General features: G+C 44.9%; 1 pseudogene; it reads right to left on the minus strand.

Annotated features, from left to right (window-relative positions):
• LOC135195362 (ral GTPase-activating protein subunit beta-like) overlaps positions 1-17,811 on the minus strand; it is a 142,307-nt pseudogene that overhangs the window by 23,560 nt on the left and 100,936 nt on the right.

Genomic DNA, 17,811 nt, shown 5'->3' on the forward strand with positions numbered 1-17,811 from the left:
TAAATTCTTTCCTTCAAGAAAACAAAATAAGGATTGGAGATCGACCACCTTCGTTCTCTATTAAAGAGAGTGAAGGAGAAGTCTTCCTTGAAGGAAAGCTTCAATGGTGAACAGAATACTAAGACGATAGTTCCAGCCAAACTGGATATTCCCGTCCGTTCTTCTCTATTCCAGGTTGGTCGCCTACTGTGAGATAGTCTTCTTTCAGCAGCAGTTCTTTTCTTCCTAATGCTAGAAATTCCAGGAATTCGAGCATAGGCGAGTTCCCGATTATCGTGTAACATATCGGGGATTCTCGTCTCGCTCACTTTGGACCGTGGTCTCGCCTCAAGTGTTTGGAGATCGTAAGAAACTCTAACACTCTGAATGCGCTAGAAATTACCGTAGAATTCTAAGCAGTCTGCGAAACCCCCACCGAATTCGTCAACGATATCGGCTGGTGGTCCTCTCGATTCCCGTAGAAATCGAGAATGGGGCAGGATCCCTCCTCAACGACCGGGGCTTACGTCAGGTAGGACCCGAAGGTCCCCCCTGGTAGCGCAGTCCCCAACGTGGGATCCTACAGAGAAATCTCTGTAGGATCCTTCCCCTTTCCCTCGTAGCCGTAAGGAGAGAGGGAATGGGGGAGGAATTGGATACTCGCTCGCCTTCCCAGTGGAACTAGCAGTTGGAGAAGAGTAGGAGCAGCCATCGCCTTGCGGCGATGGACCTCTCAGAGTCTGGGAAAACGTATCGTCAGGAGAAAACGTTTTCCCCGAGGAGGGTTACGAACTCTCACTGTAGGTAAGGGTCTGCCGCCACTGTGAACGTCGTCTGGGTGGGGCTGATCGACACCTGACAGGAGAGAGCCGATACCGTCCTCCGACTCATTCCAGTCCTCGTCGAGGTCGAAACCTCTCAGGAGGACCGAAGGAGTATTTAAAATACGGTCCGAAGACACGTAAGAAACGCCGCTGTCGCAGTAGAGGAGGTGGAAGTAGCTTGATCGACCGGCCAGAACTGAGAGAGCCTTCTTGTCCGGAGACGAGAGACTCTGTTTCAAGACAGAATCGGCAAGCTCCGATCGCGGCATACCCACCGTCGGTTTGGGTTCCCTCTCGGGCCCCCAAAACGACTCGAGCAGAGACATGGGCTCTGCTGGTGGGTGAGCGGCGATCCTTCCCCCCGGTCGTTGTGCTGACGAATCAGTGCAATAACCTGGGTAAAGTTACTCTGAATCTCGGAAGTTACCAGCGTCTTGAGGAGTAGGACCGACCCAGTCCCTCCAACAAGAGCAGCTCCCAGGACCCTCCTCCTTCAGAAGAACCAGCAACAGATCCCTGACGGTTGCCTCCAATCACTTGCGCGTACGTCCTGGTTGGTCCTAAGACCAACCTGGCACGTGCGGCGTCGTGACGGGATCGTGAGCGGCGCATCTCTCACGATCACTCCTATATACCTCGCTCTTCCTGGCGTATGCCGAGGAAGTTGAAGGTATCGGAGAGACAGAACTGACGCTACCCCCCCTCCCCCCTGACGGTCGCCTCCAATCACTTGCGCGTACGTCCTGGTTGGTCCTAAGACCATACGTGGCACGTGCGGCGTCGTGACGGGATCGTGAGCGCGCACCTCTCACGATCACTCCTAGCTACCTCGCTCTTCCGGTGTAGCCCGAGGAAGTTGAAGGTAGTGGAGAGACAGACCTGACGCCTCCCCCCCCCACGCTCGCTGGCAGGACCAGCGTACGTGGGGGGCTTGCAGCCGATCACCCAACCTGCGGTGGGGATCGATCTGCAGGCCTGGCCGTGACGCTCACCTGTGGCGAGCGGCTCGACTGAGCACGTCGACCCCGGTCCCGTGCGTCAGACGAGCTGCTGCTGGTCACCGTATCCGCCCGGTCCCTGTGGGAGCGGCGGTCAGGTGACCTGCAGAGCTCGCTTTCGCCGTGAGACCGGTGAGCGTCCTCGCGGCACGTCAAACCGCTGGTACCAGCCGAGGCTGGTACCGTCGGTCGAGGGGACCTGGGGGACCTCTTCCCAGCCTCACCCGTGGCCGGTCAGAGACCGTCACGTCCACCCGAGGTACCGGCTGTCGCTGCGAGAGCGGCCGCTGGCCTGGCGAGAGTCACCCTGAGCGGCTCTCGACAGTCTTCTGCTCCGTGCCTCGGTCATGACGCTGAGCGAACTCAGGCGTCTTAACTTTGGCTGCACGGTCACCCGAAGGAGATCGTACACTCGGAACTTCTTGCGGACGAGAAACCGAGCCGGTTTACCTGGAATTAGCAGCAAAGAGCTGCCAAGACCAGGCGAGGGTGTACCCGCGGTAGCCAGCACACAACCCTTGGTCCCCGTCTTCTTCTTCTTCTCCAGAGGGGAGACGGGCCCCGGTTGCCCCGAAGGAACAGGAGGCACCAGCATAAAGAATAACCCCCCCCGTCACACCGGAATGTGACGAGCCCTTCGAAGTTCCCGAAGGAGTCTTCTTAGGGGGAATAACAAAAACCCGGTTACCAGCTGGTCGCTGCGAGAGCGGCCGCTGGCCTGGCGAGAGTCACCTGAGCGGTTCTCGCCAGCCTTCTGCTCCGTGCCGTGGTCTTGGCGCCGAGCGAACTCTGGCGCCGAAACTTTGGCTGCACGGTCTCCCGAGGGAGAAGCGTACACTCGGATCTCCCGCGAACGACGAGACCGAGCCGGAACCTGGCGTAGCGGCATCGCCGCTAGCACCAGGCGAGGAAGTACCAGAGCTAACCGATACTCCTCTGGTCCCCGTCTATCTCTTCCTTACGGAAGGGGAGACGGGCCCCGCTCCCGAAGGAAGCAGGAGACCAGCAAGAAGGACCCCCCGTTCCCACCGAGGTGGGACGGGCCCTTAGAAGTTCCCGAAGGAGACTTCTTAGGGGGGGGGGAGGCAGGAGCCTTCTTCTTCTTCGGCTTATGGGCCTTAGAAGTCGAAGGGGAAGAGGCAGCAACAGACGAAGACGAAGATGACACCTTCCTCTTCTTCGTCAGCTCACGCAGGACAGTCGTCAGGTCCTCCATCCAGGCCGGAGTCGGGCCTATTGCCGAAGCAACACGGCCCGACTGCACCTGTCCGGAAGGACCTGGGACTGGGGAAGACACACCATGGGCAGGACCAGCATGGACAGGCGCAGGAACCAGGAGCGACAGGAACAGCAACCAGCTCAGGAGCGGCAGGAACAGCGGCAGCGGTAAACAGAAGGGACAGCCAAGCCAGTAGCGGGAACCACATCAGCGACAGGTACGGCAGGCCCAGCCATCGCCTCGTTAGAATCATCGGCAGCCAGCGTGGTACTGGCGGCCGGTCAGGGGCGAGCTGCTGGAACAGCGGAAGTCTGGGGGCAGGCAACACGAAGAAAAGAAAACACAGCTGCGGCGGGCATACCCCTCCTCGGTACGGCGGCGACGGCCCTAGAAGCGGCAGACGGCGTCACCGACACAGCATGGGGAGTGTAGACCAGCGGGGGGGGAAGCGGGCATGGGGGGGGAACGCGTAAGCGGCCGTGAAGGTTGTAGTGGAGACCACTCCAAGGTCACCGCCCCAGACCTCGCTAGACTCTGCAGCAGATCGTGGATGCTAGGCACGCCCTGCAGCCGCAGTGGTCCATACCTGTCCAAGGTCGTCTCCCACGGCTGTAGCACCTGCGGTAGCACAGACAGATTAGTAAGAGGGGTTCCCTCACGCACGGGGGGGGGGGAGACATGCCCCACCCCGAACGGAAGGAAGACCCCAAAACAAAATACGAGGAAGCTGAGCGGGGGGTTCGGGGGGCAGGAAAGAAGACGAAGAATCGGATACCAAGGGAGTCGCGGGAGAGCTTTCCGACGACTCCTGGCAGACCTTCGCTTCCCCTACCCCCGCACAGCAGTGAAAAGTAATATGAAAATGAAACAGAATACTGCACTTGCGATTCACTTCATAGAACTTAGAGGGAAAAATCAATTCCCGGTAAGAGCGGAAACTTGATCCATATAATATGATGCTATCATAAATAAATATTATGAAAATGAACAATACTGCACTTGCTATTTTCACTTTCACAGCAATAATCGTAAGGATTAATTCCCGGGTAAGAGCGGAAATTGATCCAAAATTAAATTTGATGCAATTAATAAATGAAAAGAAAACTGCATTGCGAATCCACTTTCATTGCATTCTATTCATACAAAATAAGAGGCTCTTGCCGAGCGCAATCAAGCTCTCGGCAACGAACGCACAGGGCAAAAATATAATGAAAAAGAGTACTTACATCTTTCATTTACACACTTTACTTTCGCCCAAAATACATGACTCGGCGCGAGCGCCCGCCCTCGGCACCGAGACATAATTCAAGGGTTCAATACATGAAAAGAGCGGAAATCGCCGTCTCTACGGCGATAGCTCCATGTTGATTCATAATTAGGTATGAAAATGAAAACAGTGTACTTACAGTTCATTTCAAGTCAAACCAAACCATTAGTAGAAAACACAATATAAACAAAGCATACGACAGATGAAGCGGGCAGAGAGCGATGACGAACACGTCTTCACACCCGCGGCCGAAAGCAAAAGTGATTCTTCACCTCTCGGGCGCGCGCACGATCGACAAGCAGTTAACTACCGTTCTCTTGCTTTGTTCAAGCTTACGACCGTCCCAGCTGCCGCTAGTTACCTTCCTATTGTTAAAGGACCGAGGGTTTGTATTACGTATCGGAACAAAAATATCTTTAATGTAACTGACTATACAAGACAATTAAATAGCAAGTATCATCCACTATCTGGTACCAAGCTCAGTGTCACTAAGCTTTTGCTTATCGTAGTCATTTTTTATTGTCTCCTTACTTGGTATAAACTGTTTAAACAATCCCTTCATCAAAAGAATAGCATTAACAAAGGATTATTTTACAAGCAATAAAAAATAAGTATAAACTCGAGAATCTTGTTTAGATTTTAGCTATACACACACAAACCAAGGGTAAAATATTATCCCCTCACACTTCTTTGGCATATGTACAAAAGCACAATCATATGCAGAAAATATATTTCATCAATGAACATATACTATAAAAAATATTTTAATATAACAACATTCAGATAAAAAAAATATACATTATTATACACATATACTACTTACAACATTATTGAGAATTTCATGAGGATTAGTCTGCCCTGCTCGAACATAGAATACATGACCTGTATCTACAGTACGATTATTGGTGGTATCTAAGAGTTCAAGATCCTTAGCAAAGCCTGCCATACTGGGAATCTAAAGCTACAAGAGATGGCTGCAGACTCCACAGATTCCTGAAATATCAAATAAAATTACCTCATTTAAATTTAATGTAATACTACTTGCAAAATATATAAGAAAACAAAAGAACAAACAAAAAATATGATTAACAATTAATATAGATATTATCATTTATAACAAATCAATTCAACCTTACCACTGACTTATTAAATTTATTAATGAATAAAAAAACAAACAGATATAGAAGCTGCAAGGTCAGGAAAAAAAGAACAAAATATAAGATTTTCTGAAAAAGGATTCAAAGAGGAAAAAGGACAAAATTGCAGAGGTAGCAAAAGGATGAAGCTGTCAAGACTATCATAAAGATAATATGGTGCACTCTGTAATTCACATCTGATATGAACCAAGATCACATGCAAAGTAGCACCAATTGAACCTTATTCATCTGATTGTATAATTTCTAACCCGCCAAAAAAGATGAGCATTCACAGACACTGCATTCAGTAACTAATTTTTTTATCATTGCATTTATCTCAAGTAGATTCTACACATGTGGATATCAACTACTGTAATGCTAACTATGACATAAAGGGTGATAAGAAAATGTCTTCTGCAATTAAAAACGAATGGTCCTAATTCATTAATTTTTAGGGTTGCTCCCAAAAATAATAACAAATTTGTGCATATCCAGAAGGACAAACTTCCAATAGGAAGTTGCAATAGCCATCAGGAAAGGGAGAACTACCTAATCCAATGGAGCTATACCCTTTATTACAGGTTCCAAAACGATAAATTTTCCTGGATGTGACTGCAAATTTCAGAAAAAAAGACTTCATTGATAATGAACTTTTCAATGTATCCCTACCTGAAATCTCAGCATTTTGTAGTCACAAGTCTTCAAAGTTTCCTCATTTTACCTTTGCTTTAAATTTAAATATACTATTCATGGCATATATGTATAGTACATACTTCTACCTAATAGGACATTCTTATTTTACAAGCAGTCTTTTTCTACTTCAATTTGCTTTTCCAACTAGGATTACAGCTTGGCTAATAATTAAATATAATAATAATAACACAGTAACTTGTTCCTGCTATTTCTTATTATTACTCCTTTTCTTACTCTGCCTTCTCTGGCTACCATGCTGAAGAAAACATATTGCCAAGAAATAAAGGGAATGCTCTACTTCCAGACCTGGATGGCATGGTTGTCCTCTTCTCTTCCAAAATTTGCTCTTCTTATGCATTAAATCCCTTTATTAATTTACAGTTAAGAGACAGATTTCACAACTTCATATGCCTTGCTGAGAATACTGCCCAATTTACATTACATCCTGTAATACTGGACAGTACATGCTGAAAAAGTTGCAATACTATACCTGTAGGGCATCCAAGGACAAAAACCCAAAGTGAGACAGTAATAAACGAGCCGTCTGGAACTCATGACACAATGGCGGAGCAACGCATTCAGTCTCTACATCAGGATAGTCTGTTATTTCCCTTTCTACTTGACGACGAATATTATCCTCAAATGCAATCTGATAAAACAATTTGAGATTCCATAGAAACATCACAACAATTATATCAACTTATATTACAGCAAATACTTCCTCTTTAAATTGCTCTAAAGTGAAATTGTTTATTGCAAGATTAAATCATACTACGGTACTGTTTGATTCTTCTGCCTAGCTAGTTTTCTCCAAAATTAATGTTTTAATCGTACTTTGCTTTGCTTTGCTTTCCCTATAGTATTTTAAAATTATAAAAATTCAATGCATATCCTAATTTTTAGAATTAGGAAATTTTAATTCATGATCATCACAATACAACAGAATCATAAAATCTTTAGAAATGAACAAGACTGAGCACTTTCACCAACAGATCTCAAAACTCTGTGCACTAAAACTTTGAACATCAACAACAAACATAAGAACAAACATTCACTCTTACCTGATGATCTAAAATCTGAAGCAATTTGTCATGCTCTACCGCAGATTTATCATCGACCATTATCACACTCTCAAGGCTTGGAATAGATTTATCACTGCAAATAAACATACTATATTAAATCATCTTTTTTTTTTTTTGCTGAGGGCTGCACAAAATGATGTACATGAAAAAAGAAATATCCAATGACATGACTTCCCCTGGTCAAAAAATCACAATTCACACTTGTATAACAAACTTAAAAATTCTTTAGTTTCTGAATTTCTACAACTTACGCTTTGCACAAAGGAATTCTTTCTACGCTGTCTGGGAAGTACTTAGGCTTAACATTGTGTTTAATGCCAACATCATTCATTGGCAATGGTCGACCTGGATTTACTGTGTATAATTTAGCAGAAGACTTGTGCCTAGCAAGATGCCTCAGTTGCAATGTCCATGCCACTCTCCCAAATGGTCCTCGGATCAGAGCCGTTACAGTAGGTTGAGGATCTGGAATTAAATTAAAAGCTACTCATCTTGTTACTGGTTCTAAAAACTACCGGCTTATGAACATACTTTTAAAACTATTATAATGTTTTCCTGCAATATCCATCAATAAATAAAGCCCTATCGATTTGCAATCACAAGCATCCACCTCTAAGCCTTCATGTTCAGAGGTAAGAAGAGAATAATAAATGACCATGGAAACTGAACATGCCATGCACAGTACTGTACAGGGATCTTATGATGCTAGTTTTAATTACTATCACATGAAGGTAAACAAGGCAGTGCCCAGAAACAAATAGAAACAAATGTTTTTCATACTATGTATTACCTTGATGATTCCCTAGTGGCTGCTCCAAGAGAGCTAACATAATGGAATTTTGTGCAACAAAATAACGGAAATGCTGGACAGCAGCGTCTCTTGTAAGCTGGTCTGAAACATCACAAGTATTGCAGTGACGAAGAAGAGTCAATTCATCTAGAAGTGATGACAAAGACTCTGCCCCACACACTGACGGGAAAGTTCCAACCTGAAAATTACTTGTTAATCAGTTCACAGAATTCTGAAAAACTATTCCTAATGATATTTATCTAACCATCTAAATAATTAAAAAAGACTTAAAGCATTCTGTTAACAATGATATTGTTAAGATACAATAAAGTTTTGTACATACTTACCTGGCAGATATATACTTAGCTATAGACTCGGTCGTCCCGACAGAATTTCAAAACTCGCGGCACACGCGACAGGTAGGTCAGGTGATCCACCATTCCCTCCGCTGGGTGGCGGGGTCTGGAACTATTCCCGTTTTCTAAGCCATAATTTCTCTTCCACCTGTCTCCTGAGGGGAGATGGGTGGGCCATTAATCGTGGATATATCTGCCAGGTAAGTATGTACAAAACTTTATTGTATCTTAACAATATCATTTTTGTACAAGTAACTTACCCAGCAGATATATACTTAGCTGATTGGCACCCTTGGTGGCGGGCAAGAGACAGCTAAAAACAAAATAATACTTAAACTAAATACATTAAAAAACAGGGAAAAAACAACCTATGTTCTTGGATAACATAATCCATAGTTCCTACCTGATTGGGCTGAAGACTTCATGACTAACTGGTCGATGAGTTCTGCTATTGCCTCAAGAGTTTTCAACGAGGAATGAACCTATGGTTGAATAACTCTTTGGATCGTGTCAATGGGGGCTAGCCCGCTTACGCGACAGAGCCTATACTGGATCGTACCAATGGGGCTGACCCACTTACATGGTAGAGCCTTGACCTTTTGTCATATCAATGGAGACTCGCCCTCTTACATGACAGAGTTAAGGTTATTAAAAATCACAAAGAGCACTGAAGCAATCCCGATCACCTGACCATGTTAGTATTGTTATAATCTATGAATTGTAAGAGGGTTCCCTATTCCCTCTGACCAATTAACCAATAAAAACAACCACCAATAAAAAGTAATTTAAGCACTAAACTAAATTAGGGAAGGATTAGCCCTCAGCCCCTTCTCCCAGCACTGAATTCGCCGAAACATACGCTCCCAGAGCAAAGCACTTTTCGTACGAAATTTTAACGTCTCTTAGGTAATTCGAGGCGAACACCGAATTACATCTCCAAAATGTCGACTCTATAAGAGCCTGAAGAGACCATGTTTTGTGAAATGCCATAGACGTAGCTATGGCTCTCACTTCATGAGCTCTCACTCTGAGAACCTTGAAATGTTCTTCCTCGCACTTAAGGTGAGCTTCCCTTATTACATCTTTTATGAAGTATGTAAGGGCGTTCTTAGAAATCGATCTTTTCGGATCTCTTACAGAGCACAAAGACTTTCTTCTGTACCTTTCAGCAACTTCTTCTTCTCCAGGTTAGAACTTGAGTGCCCTGACTGGACACAAAGTCCTTTCTAGTTCTCTCCCTGTTAATGAAGATATTCCTTTTTATCTCAAAGCTTCTTGGCCAAGCTTTGAGGGATTTTCATTTTTTTGCTAGAAAAATGGTTTAAAAGGAGCAAATCGCTGAATCCTTCTTAAACCCCACTTTACCTTCCAATGCTTGCAACTCGCTAATTCTCTTGGCTGTTGCTAACGCAAAAAGGAATAAGATTTCTCGTTAAGTCTCTAAACGAAGCTGCGTGAGACGGTACAAATTTTTCCGACATTAGGAACTTGAGGACCACATCCAAGTTCCAGCTAGGCTTCTTGATTACATGTTCTTTCGTGGTCTCAAAAGACCTTATAAGGTCATGAAGATCTTTATTATTCGTCAGATCTATTCCTCTATGTCGAAAAACTGAGGCCAGCATACTTCTGTAACCCTTCACTGTTGAAACTGCCAGGTTACAGTCTTTTCTCAAATATAGAAAACTCTGCGATTTCAGTTACAGAGGTACTGGAAGAGGATATTTTCTTTCCTTTACACCATCTTCTAAACAACTCCCACTTCGACTGATATACTTTAGAAGTGGAGACTCTTCTGGCTCTTGCAATAGCCTTCGCCACTTCTCGTGAAAAGCCCCTTGCTCTGACAAGTCTTTCGACAGTCTGAAGGCGGTCAGACTTAGAGCGGGGAGGTTTTTGTGAAACCTGTCGAAGTGGGGTTGTTTGAGAAGATCGTTCCTTAGTGGAAGCGATCTTGGAAAATCCACTAACCACTCCAGCACCTCTGTGAACCAATCGAGAGCCGGCCAGAAGGGAGCGATGAGGGTTATTCTTGTTCCTTCCGAGCAAGCGAACTTCCTCAATACTTCCCCTACTATCTTGAAAGGAGGGAAGGCGTATGCGTCCAAGCCCGTCCAATCTAGCAGAAAGCTGTCTACTGCTACTGCTTGAGGATCCGAAGATCGGGGAGCAATAGTCTCTAATCTGTGATTTCTTGTTGGTCGCGAACAGGTCTATATTGGGCCTTCCCCACAGGTGCCAAAGTTGTTGGCAAATCTGAGGATTGAGAGTCCATTCCGTGGGTAGGACTTGTTCTTTTCTGCTTAACAGATCTGCCCGGACATTTTTCTCTCCCTGCACAAACCTTGTGAGGAGAGAGATCTTCCTTTCCTGAGCCCCAAATCAGCAGATCTTTTGCTGATTTGTACAGGGAAAAAGGAAATGCGTCCCACCCCTTGTTTTCTTTATATAAGCGAGGGTGTTTGTGTTGTCCGAGTGAATCTGAATCCCCAGACCTGAGACCTGTTCCTCGAAATGAACTAAAGCTAGATGAATGGCTGTTAGCTCTTTCTTGTTTATGTGCCAGGACACTTGTTCTCCTTCCCAAGTGCCTGACACTTCTTCCGAACCTAGGGTCGCTCCCCACCCTGAATCTGAGGCGCTGCAAACAACGCTAGGCGAGGGTTCTGTAAGCGAAGGGAGATTCCCTTGCTTAGTTTCTGTGGATCTAACCACCAACGGATATTCTCCTTGATCCCTTTCGAGATTGGAAATGTATCTCCTAGATTGTTGGACTTCCAATCCCACTTCTCCTTCAGATAAAATTGAAGGGGTCGTAGGTGTAGTCTTCCTAAGGAAACGAACTGTTCCATCGAGGAGAGGGTCCCCAGTAAGCTCATCCATTCCCTCGCGGAACAATGTTTTCTTTCCTTAAGAAGACTGCCACCTTTTCTAAGCAGCGTTCTCTCCTTTCCTGCGAAGGATACGCTAGAAAATCCCGAGAATCCATCTGAATCCCCAGATAGACAATACTCTGCTGGGGAGTCAGCATGGATTTCTCGCGATTTACTAAAAGTCCTAGGGACTTTATCAATTTAGAGTAACTAATAGGTCCTCCAGACATTTTTTCTCCGATTGGGCTCTTATTAGCCAATCGTCCAGATATAACGAGATCCTGATCCCTTCCAGATGTAGCCAATAAGCTACATCTTCATGATGTCCGTAAAGACTTGAGGGGCAGTCGAAAGTCCGAAGCACATCGCTCGGAACTGGAACACTTTCCCTTGGAACATGAACCTCAGATACTTCCTTGCTGCCGGATGAATTGGACATGGAAATACGCATCCTGAAGGTCCAGGGACACCATCCAGTCCCCTGGACGAAGAGCAGATAGAAAGAACAGAGGAAGCGTCTCCATTGAAAATTTCTTCTTCAATACAAAGAAATTCAGGGCACTGACGTTCTAGAACCGGTCTCCATCCCCCGATGCTTTCGGTACCAGAATAGCCGATTGTAGAATCCTGGAGACTGGAGATCTTGAACCAGTTCTACCGCTTCCTTGGAAATCATCTGTTCCACTGCTTGCAAAATAGCAAGCTTTCGGACCGGAACCGAGTATCTTGCAGTCAACTCCCTTGGAGTTGTCGTCAAGGGAGGATTTTCCCTGAAGGGGATCAAGTATCCTTTTTTCAGGATAGAGAGGGACCAAGAGTCCGCTCCCTTCTGCGCCCAGACTTTGGCAAAGTGGAGTAGTCTGGCGCCACCTACTTTCGTCTGGAGGACTTCCTGATCATCACAGACTTCCCGAAGGACCTTCTAGATGGTCTACTCCTTCTATCTTTCTGCGACCTCTAAGAGGGGCTCTAGAAGAGGAGGCACCTCGAAAGGGCTGTTACAAAAGAGGGTCTCTCTTTTTTCTCTATAGGCACTGCCGGCCTAAACTTCTTGGCTGAGTGCGTGAGGAGATCCTGAGTTGCCTTCTCCGTAAGAGATTTAGAAACCTCTCTAACAGTCTCTTGTGGAAATAGGTGCGGGGATAACGGTGCAAAAAGAAGAGATGTCCTTTGCAAAGGTGATACTGCTCTTGCTAAGAAAGAGCTAAAGACCGATCTCTTCTTTAATACTCCCGTTCCAAAAAGAGAGGCAACTTCAACGGCACCGTCCATGACCGCTCTGTCCAGGCAAGCCAGACGCTCGAAAGTTCCTCCATGGAAACAAAGTCAGTGTCCTGAGCTCTCTTAGCTAAAGCTCCCAAAAGCCAGTCCATAAAAATTGAAGACTTCTAGGGTTTTTAAAGAGGCCCTTTAGAAGGTGGTCTAGCTCACATGCCCCAAGTGCCTTAGCAGACAGCAAAGACTTCCTCCTAGAAGAGTCCACTAAGGAAGCAAAATCCGCATCTGCGGAAGAAGGAAGGCCTAACCCCATAGGTTCTTTGGTCTCGTACCACTTCCTGGTTTGCCTGTTAACTTGGAAGGAGGGCAGGAAAAAACTGTCTTGCCCGCTTCCCTTCTGGAAGTCAACCACTCTGAAAAAGTCTTTAATGCCTTTTTCATACACAGAGCGGGGCGCATCTTGACGAAGGAAGACGACTTGAGAGCTTTTGTGCTAGACATCAACGATCCTGGTGAAGGAGGGTCCGCAGGATGAAGGGAGTCTCCGAATCTCCCTTTGAGCGAACAAAGAGAAAGTCTCTTGTAGTCAGAAACTGCTATATCTACTGGCTCGTCGTCTTCCGATACCTGGTCCAAACTGATCCACAGAAGGAGACCGTTTGGAGTGATCTGGCTCTTCCCGGTGGGAGAAGAACTCCTTTCCCGAGAAGGGGAGCGCTGAACATTAGCACTTCTATACGAAGAGTGAGGCTCCTGCCTGTCGGAAACACTCTTGCGCCTACTAGACTCTTGTTGTCTAGGTTCGCCAGGTTCGTGGCGCTTGCTAGGCTCCCTCCTGGCGCCCTGATTCAGGGCGCTTGAAAAGATCCCGCGTCCTGATTCCTGACGCTTAACAGGCTCTTGGCGCCCTAACACTTGACGCCTAACGTACTCCTGGCGTCCTGTCTCCTGGCGTCCTAACTCCTGGCGCCCTGACTCCTGGCGCCCTGACTCATGGCGTCCTGAACTCATGGCGTCCTGGTTCTCATGGCGTCCTGATTCCTGCCTTCTAGCAGAATCCTGACGTCCTGAATCCTGTGTTCTGAGAGGCTCTTGACGCCCTTTCTTGCGTCTTGCTGCCTCTTTGCGCCTGTCTGGCTCCTGGTCCTGCAGACCCAAAGGATCCTGATACTTAAATCGGTTTTCCGGTTCCTTAAAACCTAAACCGATCGAGACTTCTGCTCGATTCGCGGCGTCTCAGAGGGCGCTTAGGGGAAGACAGCCTATAGGGCGAAAGGACTCTTCTCTCAGGAGAACAACTCCTATCAGACGAGTCTCTCGATGAAGGCGATAAACGCCCTGGAGATTGTGAGGGTTCTCTCCTATACGAAGAGGGGCGCTTGGCGGGAACTCTTAACAGGAGCGAAACATCCTTCCTCCTTGTCGAGTCCTTGCAAAAGAGCCTACGAGAGAAGCTAACTGCTCTTGCAGATTAACCAAAAACTTCTTCGTAGGATCCTGAAGAGAAGGCTCCTCTTGTTTAGTCTTCTTAGGTCCCGAAGGCCAATCCTCGGGAAAAAGCTCTGGGCTGGAATCAGCCGCGTCTCCTTTAGGCGCCTTCCAGGCTCTCTTCAAAGGGCGCGAAAGAGAGGCCGAACTCCATCCTCGTTTGGAGAGGAAGAGTCTGAGGCCGAAAACACTCCCTTAGGACGCTTTTTCTGCGGCAATCCGAGGCAGCCTGGGACTTTACAACAGGATCTGCCGAAGGGACGCCTGACCGTTGGGGATGTTCTGCATCCTCCCTGCGGCTTTCGACATTCCTCCTCCCCTGGTCCTGGGAGTTTGGAAGCGGTCTAGGCCTAGGAGCAATGAGGAAACCGGTCAGACGCCCCCTCCACTGCACTGGGGACACTGCACAAGTCACTATCACCACTCTTACCTTGGTTTAGAGCTCGTAGCTGAGCTTGAAGTTTCTTAATTGAAGCTTTTACATTTTCCCTCTCTGACGAAGAATCTTTGGATCAGAAACAGGGAGAAGCAGCTGAGGCTAAGGGAAAATCGTTAGTAGGAGAGTTAACTTCTTGTTCTAAAGAGCAAGATCTACTAGATGACCTAGCTGAAGCCTTTCTCACTCTATCTCTCTCAAGCTTCCTAACATATGATGATAAGTCTTTCCATTCAAGCTCCGTAAGGTTCTCGCATTCAACACAGGTGTTAATAAAAGAACATTCATTCTCCCTGCATTTAGCGCAAATACTATGAGGATCTAATGCCGATTTAGGCAGCCTAACCTTACAACCTTCCCTACTGCAAACTCTAAACATAGGTGAAGCCTTAGCGTCAGACATCGTGAAAGAGTAGTCAAAACCAAAGTCGAAAAACAGTCCACAATAAGCGTATGCCAAGCCAGAGAAAAAACAGAATACGTCACCAAAAAACCAATCCAAATTCTCGGCAAACGAGTTGAAATCCAAGATGGAGGAACGAACAATAGGTGTTGTCCGTTCAACCGACAGAGAAATTATGACTTAGAAAACGGGAATAGTTCCAGACCCCGCCACCCAGCGGCGGGAATGGTGGATCACCTGACCTACCTGTCGCGTGTGCCGCGAGTTTTGAAATTCTGTCGGGACGACCGAGTCTATAGCTAAGTATATATCTGCTGGGTAAGTTACTTGTACAAAAATAAATTTCTAAGAATGGAGGCCAGTCATAAAGGATCATCTTAATGTTCTTCAAAAATTTACCACGACAAACACCATAAATCTTTACAGTTTTAACAAAACTACCACCACACTGTTTGAGTCAAACTGGAAACAATTTTTAAAAAAGGATAAACAAATAAATCACAAAGACAAAATAAAGTCCTGTCAAGGAATAGTCTTAGAACAGAACTACAGATATAATATAAGCCTGTCTACAGTAAAATATATATGCTCTTCAAAATCCATAATATTCCAGCAGAGGGTTTGTTTATTATTATTAACATGACTACCACATATAATGAAGATGTAACACCACACAGGCATAATTTAGGAATTGAAAAACATCACTGAAATTCAGTAAGGGGCTTTGAATGAGCAACAGAAAAATTTAGAACCCATATTTAGTTTAAAGTTTACTATCAACTATACAGTATGCACAAAAACTGCACTCAAAATGTGACCCTGTTGAGGAGGATAAAAAACCAGGACATAGACTTCCATTACTGCCACAGCATCCCTGAGAAATCAGGGAGGACCAAGATCATGCCCAGTTTCATTCCAAATGTTTAATGGGATCATCAAATTCCTATAAGTAAAGTGACTTGGACCCATAGCAGGACAGTGGCTTAGTTTTTTAAATCATAATAGGGCAATCCCTCAGTTTATTTCTCCTGATCAAAGCAACCTGAATTTAAAATAGAGAGAAAGCTCATGTATTCGACAAAATATAAATTCTCATAATAAAATTTATTATTTAGATACCTGCTGTTAAAGTTAGCTATATCTCTGCGGTGATTAGGCGAGTCGGCATTCAGGAAAAAAAAAAAAAATTGAATGGCTGCCCAGATGACTGTCTAGTTCACCTGTTCTCCACCAAGTGTGCTTCGAATGTTTTAACTCATGTCAGAATTCTCCTTGACAGCCCATCAAGTTGTGGGGAGGCTGGGTAGGGTCTACGCATTTCCTGAACCAAAAGGGGAGCGCAAGTCGGAGCTAAAGAGGAAAAGTCAGTATGTACTAGCTATATTAGTATTAGACCTAACATAGAATAAAACCATTGGTGGATTAGGGCTAACTACATACGAAGGCTCACCGGGAAGGGGAGAAAAGGAAGCTTTATACCTTGACCTAATTAATTGCTTCTTCAATCTATCTGCTTCCCTTCTTTTCCTATATTTGATACTTTAAAGCATAAGATCATAGGCCAATCCCTGCATTCCTCACACTCAGTACACCTGCAGCCGGTATAAGCATTATGCTGATCTACCTCAAATTTAGGCATCCTGCTTACACAGTAATCATTCCTACATAACCTGATGTTAGTAGACTTGCTTCCGGTGGAAGACATCCTAGGAAGATTAAAATTACAGTACCATGGCAGGAGGAAACAGCCAAAATTCACAAAATACCAACAATCGCCTGCACCTAATGGCATCAAGGAGAATTTTGACATGAGCTAAATCATTTAAAACACACCTGGTGGAGAAAAGGTGAACTAGACAGCCATCCGGGCAGCCATTCAATTTTTTTGTTTGAATGCCAACTCGCCTAATCGCCGCAGATATAGCTAACTTTAACAGCAGGTAAGATTCATCTCAAATAAATGCAGCTTGAAACCAAAATGGTGGCAGCTCCGATCCTTAATAGAAAAGCAACTTCAATCTTAATAAGAGCAGTTTGGAACCTAATGGTAAAATAATTTGTATTCTCACGAAAAGAATAGCTCGGGTTCTCAACAGTAGAGCAGGTTATATCCTCATCTGTCTGGGTTCACCAGTAGATCTATCTTCCTTACTAAATTGTGACTCACACTAACTGTCAGTAATGGGTTTGTTGGAAAATGAATCTCTTATAAAGGCATCTTTTCTCATAGCTCATAGTTCACATGACATGCAAGAATGAAATTGTTTCCTGTCTGAAACCCTTGGTTCTTAACAGGATTGCAAACTATGATGACCATTTTTTTTTTGTAAAGGGAATGAATGAATATGAACATTCAAAGATCACTTGTGGCTATTTACAAGTAAATGAATTTGCATGAAAAAATTTTAATGAAAAATAGTTGTCTGTTTTTGAACAAAACCTACCAGACAAACTTGCCATTCTTCACAAAGATTGACCTACCTGTGATAAAACACATGACAGAAGGGCTTCAGCAGAGTCTCTCACTCGCATACTGGCTGGTTTGAGTTCTTTCTCATGTTTCAGTCTTGGGGCATCACTGGATTTCACCTACAAATGAAAAGGTCAGCCACTGAGTGAAAATATCAGTTTCACTTTTAAATTTGTATATAACTACAGAACACTTTTTCAGGTGTTCTAAGGTACTTATTCATTGGCAATATATGCAAAACAAATATAAATTGTAAGACTTAATTAGTTAGTAATACTATGTAAAACATGAGTAAGTGTGAGAACACAAAATAATACTAACTTTTAATGTTCAGTTACCTAGGTGTGACAAAGATATCTTAACATCTCAAATCTGGAGTTTTATCCTGAGCAAAAACAGGATGTTTCACTGTAGCAGTCATTAAAACTCTTAGCTACTTCCTTTTCATAAGATTATATCCAGAGAATATTTAAAGGAATAATATAGTATTACATCCACCGTGAAATATACCGTACAGATAATTGTTTAAACTAAGATGTTCTGGCCTATGGACTGCCTTGAAAGTCACTCAAAAAAATT

Source organism: Macrobrachium nipponense, chromosome 16 (assembly GCF_015104395.2).
Source record: "Macrobrachium nipponense isolate FS-2020 chromosome 16, ASM1510439v2, whole genome shotgun sequence".
In the NCBI taxonomy this organism is placed as follows: Eukaryota; Metazoa; Arthropoda; class Malacostraca; order Decapoda; family Palaemonidae; genus Macrobrachium; species Macrobrachium nipponense.